Genomic DNA, 11,483 nt, shown 5'->3' on the forward strand with positions numbered 1-11,483 from the left:
TGAATTGTACTTTAAATTTAAATGTGAACGGTAAATTATCGAGCATTGTACAGGTATTCTTTAAAATATGCACTTTCTATTTATATATTACTGTTTGTAAAACAAGGAAAGAAACAATGAACTTAAAATTATAAATTATTAAATTCAAGTTGATACGAAAAAAAGTGTTTGGAATTTCGCACACTAACGGTGTCGATTACGCGCACTATCGGTGTCGAATCTATTTCAAGGCAAATAAAACGAGGCTGTGGTTTCAAAAAGAAAAAAATTTTGGATAAATTACGCGCGCTAACGGTGCCAAATTTATAGACAATATTTTTTTTGAATATCAGTAAAATATTTGCTAGCAAACTATAATTTTTTGAATAAAATGAAATTATTGAAAAAAAAACGAACTGTGTTAAAAAATTTAAACTAACGGTGCCAAAATTTATTAAGCTTTTATTTCTTTGAAGTACATACGGAATTTTATTAAGGAGTTGTGAATTTCGGAATAAAATGAGAATTATTTGAAAATTGTGATCCTAAGAATGTGAATTCAAAAAAAAATAAAGAAATAACATAAAAACAATTTAAAACTGTGAACTCGAAACTGTGAATAATTGAATTGTGATTTATAATAAAAAAAGGAAAAGAAGGTTAAAGAAATTTCGCACACTAACGGTGTCGATTTTATACTGGTTGCAGTAACGCGCACTAACGGTGCCGATTGGTTTGACTATCAATAAATTTTTGCTATAATAAAATATTTTGATTGGCTGTCTTGAATAATAACTATATTATTATTTTTAGATTTGTTCAATAAAACTAAAGAAGGTTTCTACTGGTGTTAATAATATTCTTGCAGCAAATCGGGCTCGCGAAAAATATTTAAACGGAAATAAAAATGAAAAGGCGGTTAATAAACAATTAGCGGATAAGCATCACCTTGAGGAACATGTGACCGATTTCAGAGAGGATTACCGGACGAATAGGGACTAAACATATTACGATGAAATATTGAAAGATGTTGATGATTTGTGGCAGGATCTGAAAGCGAGGCATCGCCAAATTATATCGTGCTACTATTCTACAGATGGACTCAAAGAAGATTACGTAGACAAGAACGTCTTTAAACAAATACGAGAGTTATATCAGACAAGCTACAGAGAAATAGAGCGTAAAATGAATTCAAAGTTTCCTATAAGCGATTTGAATCATGGCAACAATCAAACTTTGAACACCTCGCAGGAAGTGAAATCCATGGCTGTGAAACTACCGAAAATTACGTTGAATAATTCGATGAAGATTACACGAAGTGGCCATCTTTTTAATGACTTATTTCAATCATTGGTCGACTTTTATGATATGTTGGCACCTGTTCAAAAACTACAGTATCTAAGGTTACATCTTGTGGGTGAATCGGAAAAATTACTACGACCTTTTCAAGTAACTGATAGCAACTATACTGCAGCTTGGTCCACATTAAGAAATCGCTATGATAACAAAAGGATACTCGTGAATATACAGATTACAGATATTGTTAAACCAAAACACAATCTCACATGAATCCGCCACGGGAATAAGGAAACTACTCGATACAACTAACGAATGCCTGCAAGCTTTAACGAATATGAGGGTGGAGGTTGAAGGCCTGGACCCCATTTTAGTTTATCTGACAGTGCAAAAACTTCCATCAGAGACTCACTAGTTATGGGAGCAAAGTATAGGTTGCAACAAAAATATTCCATCATGGGGAGAACTCGCGCAGTTTCTAGAGACAAGATTTAGAACACTGGCAGCTATTTCAACAAAAAAAGGTCAAAGTTGACAGGATCGAAAGAACAATTATAACAATAACCAAAAAATTAAACAAAATTCATATAACTTATTCGCTACTACATCTGCACTTTGTGTGAATTGTAATGAACCTCATCATATAAAAATTGTAAAAAATTTTTAAATAAAGAAGTTGAAAAAACAATAGAATTAGCAAAACTTAAGAATCTGTGTTTACATTGTTTAGGTAATGGTCATAGATTTTCGACTTGTCAAAGTAAAAGTAAATGTATGTTATGTAATAAAAATCATCACACCTTACTTCATCGTACGTATGAAACTTCCCGAGATTTTCAGCCACTTAGAATGATACATACATGGAAACAATGACAACATACCAGGCACATCTTTAAATGGAGGATCCTCGCGAGCTGATCAGATTTCACCTATACAAAATGACATCCAGTTTCAGGTATACGCAATTAATAAAACGAATCAGTCGTCGCAAATATTGTTGGCTACCGCACTTGTCAAAATAATTAATCCGATTTCTGGCTGCTCGAGCTTTAATTAACGAGGTCCCAGGCATAATTTTTAAGTGAGACTTTGGCTCAACAAATTGGTTTGAAGCGGAAGGAAATCTGCGCACAGATACATAGTGTTGGAAAAATATCAATTGCTCAAATTAAATTTTCAGCGAAATTCTTCTTGGGCACTTTGAATCATAGTGATCTAGAACGGATTGAAGTCACTGATCTATTATTGCAAAAACTCACGCACATGATACCAGAAAAAGTAGTGATTAGGAACGATTGGATGCATCTCAGAAGATTAAAACTGGCTGATCCAGAATATTATATTCCGTCTAAGGTGGACTTGCTTCTGGGTGCTGACGTTTATACTTTTAAATGGCGTGGAAAAAGGTCTAGTTGGTTCACCCATTGCCCAGAAAACAATATTTGGATGGATTTTGTCTGGAGAGGTACAGGAATCAAGTCACGCAACTAATTTTATCTCAAATTTCCATACATGCGATAATTTAAATGAAGAACTCAAGAAACTCTGGGAGATCGAGGAGGTATCCACTAAAAAATTACTCACTTTGGAGGAAGAACAATGTGAATTACATTTTATGAGAGGTTGAGACCTGAAAGTGATGAAACTTCTCTGGGAAATCACGAAATGTTGCTGTTAGTAGATTATTGGCAATGGAAAGTGCAAGAATATCTAGATATGGGGCACATGGAACAATTGAATGAAACGGGCGTTGATTTGGAACTTCCAAAGGATTGTTTGGCGTGATTCTCCGGATAATTCAATACAGGATTTTAAATTGACAACAGTCACTTTTGGAACAAAATCAGCTTCCTATATTGCAACTAGGGTTTTAAAGCTACTTGCCATAGATGAAGGTCATAGGATCCCTCTTGCAGCTGAAATAACATTGTCATCCTTTTACGTTGATGATCTTCTATCGGGATCAGATGACATAAAAACAGGTTTAACAATGCAAAAGCAATTAATTGAATTAATGAGAGCTGGTGGTTTTACACTGCGAAAATTGGCTTCAAATTCACAAGATCTTTTAAATGCTGTGCCGAAGGAACACCGTGAGATCAATTTTCCGTTAAATATGAGTGAAGATGAAACAATTCGTGTGTTGGGTATACAGTGGAATCCATCCACTGATCGATTTGTATTTGCAACTAATATTAATATGTCTCAAAATATAATAAGGACAAAAAGAAAGGTTTTATCTGAAATAGCTAAGCTATTTGATCCTCTTGGTTGGCTTGCACCATCAATCGTTTTGCCAAAAATGATCATGCAACGATTTTGGCTGTCTGGAGTAGATTGGGACGAGGAAATAACAGGTGAAATATGTAATGACTGAAAAAAATATTGTGATGGATTTCAAAAAATTCAAAATATTCAACTGAATCGCTGGATTTTCTATACAAAAAAACTGTAATTCGATAGAGATGCATGGCTTTTCGGATGATTCAATAAAGGCTTATGCAGCAGTAGTTTATCTTTGCGTTACAGATTCAGATGGTAAACGATATGTGAGTTTGATTGCAGCAAAAACTAAAGTAGCACCGATAAAAACAATTTCACTACCCCGACTTGAACTAAATGGCGCTTTATTATTAGCAAAACTTATAAAATATGTGATAACTGCTCTCAATTTCGGGCAATCTTTTCATGTAAAGGCGTGAACAGATTCGGAAATAGTGCTGGCATGGCTTTGTAGCAAATCGCGTAACAGAAATCCATGAAACTCTTGGTGAAAATGTTTGGTCACATGTTCCGTCGAAGGAAAACCCAGCTGACTGCACATCTAGGGGAGTTTATCTTTCAGAATTACAGCACAATATAAAGTGGTGGAAGCCTACATGGCTTAAAAAACCAGAACAAAATTGGCCACGTAAGAAATTAGCTAAGACAACTGATCTCGAAATAAGAAAAACAGTTTACTTATCTACAAATTGCCAGGACGTCAATGTGCTATCAGAAGTATTGAACAAACAATCAAGTTTGCAAAGATTATTGAGAATTTTAAGCTACATGCGAAGATTTATCAAAAATTGCAGAAATCCCTCAAATCAAATTAAATTAAAATGCATCACATCAAAGGAAGCCAAGGCATCGCTGTATGAACTCATTCGTTTTATACAAGGACAACACTGCGGCTGAACGTAAATTTTTGAAACAACAGGGCTCGGTATCAAGCAAGTGTCGATTGGCTAAATTGGTCCCGTTTGTCGATACCAACGATATAATTAGAGTGGATGGTCGTTTACATAATGCAATTTCACCATATAACCAGAGGCATCCTATTGTTTTACCTGGAAATAGATTTACATGTCTACTAATTGATAAAATTCATAAGGAAACATTGCACGGGGGTACTCAACTCATGTTAAATTACTTAAATAGCATCTACTGGCTCTTAAATGCAAGAAACACCATACGACATGACATATATAAGTGTATAACTTGTTATAGGTGGGAGGCACCCGCTCAAAAACATCTTATGGCAAGTCTACCAATACCGCGTGTAAGAAAAAGTCGTCCATTTAGTCACACAGGTTTGGATTATTGTGGTCCATTCGAAATGAAAACACACAAAGGAAAAAGTCCAAAAAAATATAAGTCATACCTAGCTTTATTCGTATGTATGGTAATCAAGGCTATTCATCTAGAAATAGTCACCGATTTGAAAGCAGATGGGTTCATCGTAGCGTACCGATTTTTTAAAATGATTTTGTTGCGGCCAACAAAATCATTTTAAAAAATCATCATCTAATGCTGAATCAACTCAACATAGATATTACTGGCGCTTTTGAATCAGGTGTTATATTTAATTTTATCCCCCCTGGGTCCCTACATTTTGGTGGTTTATGGGAGGCAGGTGTGCGTTGAACAAAACTGCACTTAAAAAAACTGTTGGCAACAGTATATTAACTTATGAGGAATTCTCAACATTAATATCACAGATTGAAGCATGCCTCAACTCGAGACCATTATGCGAAATAAGTAGTCATCCAAATAATTTAACCGAACTCACACCAGCACATTTTTTAAATAGTGATAATTTGATCACACCACCGGATTCTTCAGTATTGGATTTGAAAGTTAATCGTATGGATCGATGGCAACATTTGCAATTCCTACTTCAAATTTTTTTGGCACAGATGGAATAAGGAGTATTTGAACCGTCTCCAACAAAGACCAAAGTGGAATAGAAAAATTGAAAATATTAAAATAAATGATTTGGTTTTGATAAAAGATGAGAATCTACCTCCAACGAGATGGCTACTTGGAAGAATTATTGAGGTACATCCTGGTTCAGACGGATTAATTCGGGTAGTGCAGGTAAAAACAAAGGGCGGAATCCTGAAACGATTAATCGCTAAAATATGTTTGTTACTTATGGTTCGTGAACCGGAGCTATTTCAAAGGTAAGTATAATATTTCCACCGGAGCAAAGTAGGTTTTGTAGTTACCGTGCCTAACTAACTCAACTTGAATGCTACAACTACTTAATCTAACTAACTTCGACTAAGATGTTAAACCTACTTAAGCTAACTAACCTCAACTTTGATGCTACAACTACTTAGTCTAACTAACTTCAACTTAGATCTTACACCTACATAGGCTAACTAACCTGAACTTAAATGTTATGCCTACTTAGTCTAGACTAACCTCAACATTGGTGCTACGTCTTCTTAGCTACGCTAACCTCAACTTAGAATACTACTAACTTATAAATAGTTTTTTATAACTATTACTAATATGTATTATTTTCTTTTTCTTCACCCGTCCAACATCCTACATTCCTTGATTGCGAGTCAAGGCGCTATAACATCTTTTCCTTCACTTCCTTTTTTTTATCTTATCGTTTCAAGTGACATCATATAAAACCTAAAAGAACTAGGGGCCCCTGTGGTTTGCTTATAAGCAGCATTATCTGTTGTAAAAACAGGATTGTGGCAATCAATTTTAAAATAAGTTTAGAAAAATTTGTACATATTATGGCATACATATGCAGGTATATACTTGTATATGCATAAATATCATATTGGTTTGAATACTAATGATAAATAAAAGTAATGGAAATATTTTTAATTTAATAAATTTTAAGATGTAATATGTGTCACTGTTAATTACATAGATATGATTAAAATTCAATTTAAGAATTAGTTAACAATTAAGAACGAAAAATTTCCTTATAAACAACGTTATCTGTTAAAATATTTCCATCATCGATTTTTTCCTGACGAACCGTATCTTTGACTTGAATTTTTAAAGAATTGGAGTCTATGGCTCTTGAACATGCTGTGTATGATTGCTCATGCGAAAAGCACGGCTGGGGGAGATAGAGGCCAACCTTTTCAAAAGTTTGCCCTTGGGACTTATTTATAGTCATGGCATATGCAAGACGGATGGGGAACTGATGCCGAACAAAATTAAAAGGAAAGGAAATAGTACCTTTCACATTAAACTTTAAAACCAAAGTGAATGTGAATTAATAAAAAATCAATGCCTCTTTTCTTTATACAGACCTGGCTTGGCTACTTACTCAATTGAAATTTCGCAAGCACACGAAGAATAATTGCCTTAGTACGTAACGTAACGTTATTCGTATTCTTATATCTCTCACAATTTTTAGTTTTATTTTTTTTAATTCCATTCCATGTTAAATACAACAACAAAAAATTATTTTACTCTTACTTAACTCATTTAAAATATTTCGCTTCCTCTTGCTTTTATTTTTGTTTATGGTAGTAAAGCAAAAAAACCAAAAAAATATTACTACTCTTTTTTTATTCTCTTTCGCTTTTCACTTTTCATTTTTTGTTTTTGTTTTACAGTATGTATAATCAATTGAGTAATGTATCTACCCAGTATTCTCTTTTGCTATTTTCATTTTTTTGTTTTTGTTATTTATTAGATTATATGTATACCTGTTCATGAACTGGAAAAATCTTGTAAAATATAATATAGATACAAAGCGACTTTAGGAAAGGCCTAAATGCAGAAACAATATAAGATCAACTTTTTGGAACGACTAATAAATCTTTAAGTTACCAATTTACACACTATTAGTTACCAACGATGTTCAAAGGCGATTCCAACGGAACCCAGCATCATTCACATATACAAAGACTCATCGTTCACTAATTTATGTTCGCATAGCCACCGACTATCAACATAGCGAACATCATCAAATGCAGTCAACAAATCAGCAGCAGTAGCGTTCACTCACATGCCAGCATGTTTTCAGCATTTATCCACATACCTATCACCAGTCATCACAATTACTAATCCCTGCTTTAACTCATTTAACTGGAAAGCATCACTGGAACGAGTAGCCTTATATAAATCATTTTAAAACGGCTTCGTATTCTGCACTTTCAAAATTTAATGACAACAGCGTGCTAGCAATAGCAGTAATAGCAACACCAATTATTAAAATTTCAAAAAAAAAACGTAATTGTCATCTTGCCGCTTCACAAAATAATTCGTTAGATTCAACACATTACATTTTTAAATAATTAATTATGAAAACGCAATTACACAATCCGGAGTTGATCGACACATGTATTATATTGTCAATCATTTCCATCGCGATGTCAATGCTGCCACGGCCGGGGGAATGTTTCGGCTTCACCTGCAAAATGAGATAAAAAAAAACACAAAGAAATATACCTTTACAGAATTAAAATTGTGGAATACATATCTGAACAAAAAATAAAAGCCTATTTGGTCCTCAGATCTGTATTGATATTTTCATACCTATATTTTAATGCATTAACCTGAAAAATAAATAATACGCATGATTACACATACAATGCAAAAATTGAATTAGAAATCAAGTTACCTGCGATGAAATTTGGTATTTACTTGCTGTTTAGCAAATCATCTCTGCTTTAAAACATTAATCAATTAATCATCTTTGATTTCCTGCAAAAAGAAAGATATAATAAATAACCATGGCATTAGAATTTAAAAATAAAATATTATACTTACCAAATTTATCCATCTACTTCGAAAGTTTATTTTATTTACTAATTGTCAAAATAATTGGGTCACTATGTCAAGGCAAAATTATTACCATACATGTAGATTCCATCTACAAATCAAAATCTATTGTGAATGGCACAATTTGTAAATTTGGGTAAAAGTAGTCATATATTAATTCTTTGTTATGATACTAATAACAGATTGGCAAAACTAAAAGGTCATGCATAATAACATAACAGAAAGTTATGCTGTTAAAAAAGAAAGGTATATAATAATATTGAACATATGATCATGTAAAGTATATAAATAGGTCAACGCACTAATTGTTAATGTAGCACTCGGTTGTATACTGTAATTCACACATGTATGTGTGTATTATAGCATTATGAATTAAGGTAAAAAGAGTATTGCAATAGCAGATTGCGGTGTATTTAATAAAAGGCAAATTAACAAGAGAAGGTACGATGATGGCAAGATTTGGAGGCAAAAAGGTACCACTAGTTTTAAACATTATAAGAAGCAAGGACGGTTTTTTCCAGAAGTCATTCGAAAACAAGTATTCAATCAACGAGTATCATCATAACATACATACATACATATGTACATATTTTACTAAAGTTTACTTTAATTTCAATTTCATTTAAAGTATTAAATTCTAATTTCCTAAAACATTAGTGTGTGTTAAATTGTATTGAAATTTGTTAAAAAGCAACGATTTGTTTTATAAATATAAATTTTATTTAAATGAAAAAGTGTTGTTTCATACATTTATAATAATATATACAGACAAAAGACATTAATTCGTAATAGTGAATATTGAATTGTAAATAAATTAACTGAAATGAACAAATGAAACAATGTGTTCTTCATTGAGTAATATTTAGATTTTAAATTAAGATAAAATCAAAACTAAGAGTTTTTATGTATGATTTGTTCGACAAAAAAAGTAAATACTGCAGATCCAATAATTTGTGAAAAATTGTGTTGTGAAAAGGAGAAATTGAAGAGTTCGATAGCTGCAACATATTCAGGTGTTTCTTCCTTTTCTTAGCGGATCCCTTTAGCACGGAACACTAAATTGTTGCTTGGTCGAAGTGATATGAACCGCCGTCATTTGCATTCCCTCGGCATCTCTGTGCAGATCGCAATGCACTACATTTTTATTATTATTATCCTTCGCTATATTTCCAGGGCGGTTCGAAATGTAAATTCTATAACCCGGAAACCGATTCCTGCTTCTTAAGGTCATATGTGTTTCAGTTACGAGGCATTCGTTTACATTCTGTGTATGTAGGAAAACTTCAAGCATGTCCTTTTTATTTGCAATACCATTGCAATTCCATGTTGCTATTTTAAAATTACCTCGTGCCATCATTTACCAGGTCTTTTGGTATTCGATTTTTTCCCTTCGCTCTCTAAAATACTCAATCTCTGAGAGATTTTGTCCATCATATCTAGCATGTTCTGCATCATATTTTGCATTTTATACAAAACATTCACGTCACTGGCCCTTGTTTTATTGCTTGTGCCACCGTCATCGATTTTCGTTTGGAGAACGTCCTTGTATGTTACATCTTTTGAGACTATTCTCGAGGTGAATTGCCTTGGCGGTCGTTCAGAATTCTTCTTCAAGTTGTTGTTGCTGTTCTTATTTCTACGTTTTTGTAGTTCTTTAGCTACAAGGCATCCCCTATAGTTTGTTAGACCCTCGATGACATTCTTAGAAAACACATTGGTACAAGATGCTATGCTATATAGACGATATAATCATCTTGGGAGAGAATGAAGAAAAACACTTTGAGGACTTAGGGACGATATTTGATGCATTGAGTAAAGCAAAAAAGAAAGTACAACTGGATAAATGTGAATTCCTTAGCAATGAAATTGAACTCTTGTGATTTATTGAATCGGAGAAAGGGCTTCAAACCAATTCGAAGAAGGTGCAAGCAATATGTGATTTGCCGATATTCAAAAATTTTAAAGAATTAAGGTTTTTTCTGGGAACACAAAAGGTTTATACAAGATTTCGCGAAAACAGAGACCAAGGTGGACGCGTGTCCAAATTCCAATCTATAAATACATTAACTAATTGAAACGACGAAGCAAAGTTTTTTTTTTTTTTTTACCGAGAGGAAAGGTGAAAAATCTCGAAAGACACTGCCAGACGAAAAGCAGTTGTGTGGAACTTTAATCCACTACAAAACACCCTCCTCAAAATAAACTATAAAAATAATCGGAAACGACTAACCATTAATTTTGCTCTAAACTTCTTGATTATTTATTATTTATAAATTTCAAGCCTTTGATCTGGCACAATAGCGTAGTAAATACTCATTGTTCCAAACTTAAAAACTTTAAACTAACTCGAGAGGTTTCGTACGTTTAAGTCTTCTAACAAAGTTTTGATTGTCAACCAATTGAGCCGCCTTAATGTTGACATGATTGGACAAACGCATCTTATGATATACTGCTTGCTTTTTAATTTCGTCTGTAATACTTAGGATCGTGAGATCCCTGTGTCATATATCGGCATTACGGACATACCAAGGGGCGTTTACAATGTCCCGTAATACTCTATTTTGAAATCTTTGTATAGGTTGGATATGAGTCTGCGCAGCACATGATTATCTCTGCAACTTTTCAAATGCCAGGAACGTAATTAAACCTTATACACGCATTTATTAGGCGCGTAAGCATCCTTATATCCCTTTTGGGTAATTTATTCAAAATATAGGCCGTTATTAGGTCAAACCCTGGAGCCTTTGTAGGTTTAAGAGTCTTGATTTTTTCTATAACATCTCTTTCCTTGACAATTGGAATAGTCACCCAACAAAAGCAGATTCCTCATTTTCATTTGCTAGTAGTTAATGCCTCCCCTTCTAAAAGCATTAATTTTCGAACTACTCCAAGCCGCATTTTGATTAGTTTTGGTAAAGTTTTCTGCCACCTCATCTATGTGCTGGGTCGTTCTTATTCTTTTCCTTAGATCTATTTGTCCTTCAATCTGTAAGCGAAATCTTGACCAATCTGTAGTTCGATTTGTCAGCGCCGGTTCCGCTCTTTTCATAACTATATTTTCCCTAAATTCAAGAATAATCACCGAATGATCGGAGTTAAGATCATGTGCCTCGATGAAATTTTTCGCAATCTGTTTTGCTATGAAGAAATCTATTAAATCTGGAAACTTATTAACA

At 33.5% G+C, this 11,483-nt stretch overlaps 1 long non-coding RNA gene across 1 annotated transcript; it reads right to left on the minus strand.

Moving 5' to 3' along the window:
• Positions 1 to 6,619: 6,619 nt before the first annotated feature.
• On the minus strand, positions 6,620 to 8,230 carry LOC129611499 (uncharacterized). The gene is made up of 3 exons (XR_008697170.1): positions 8,147 to 8,230; positions 8,062 to 8,081; positions 6,620 to 7,936 (listed from the first exon to the last, which is right to left on the minus strand). It is a non-coding gene; the product is annotated as an uncharacterized LOC129611499 (long non-coding RNA).
• Between the last annotated feature and the right edge of the window lie 3,253 nt (positions 8,231 to 11,483).

Source organism: Condylostylus longicornis, unplaced genomic scaffold, assembly GCF_029603195.1.
Source record: "Condylostylus longicornis isolate FDR11 unplaced genomic scaffold, ASM2960319v2 ptg000050l, whole genome shotgun sequence".
NCBI lineage: Eukaryota > Metazoa > Arthropoda > Insecta > Diptera > Dolichopodidae > Condylostylus > Condylostylus longicornis.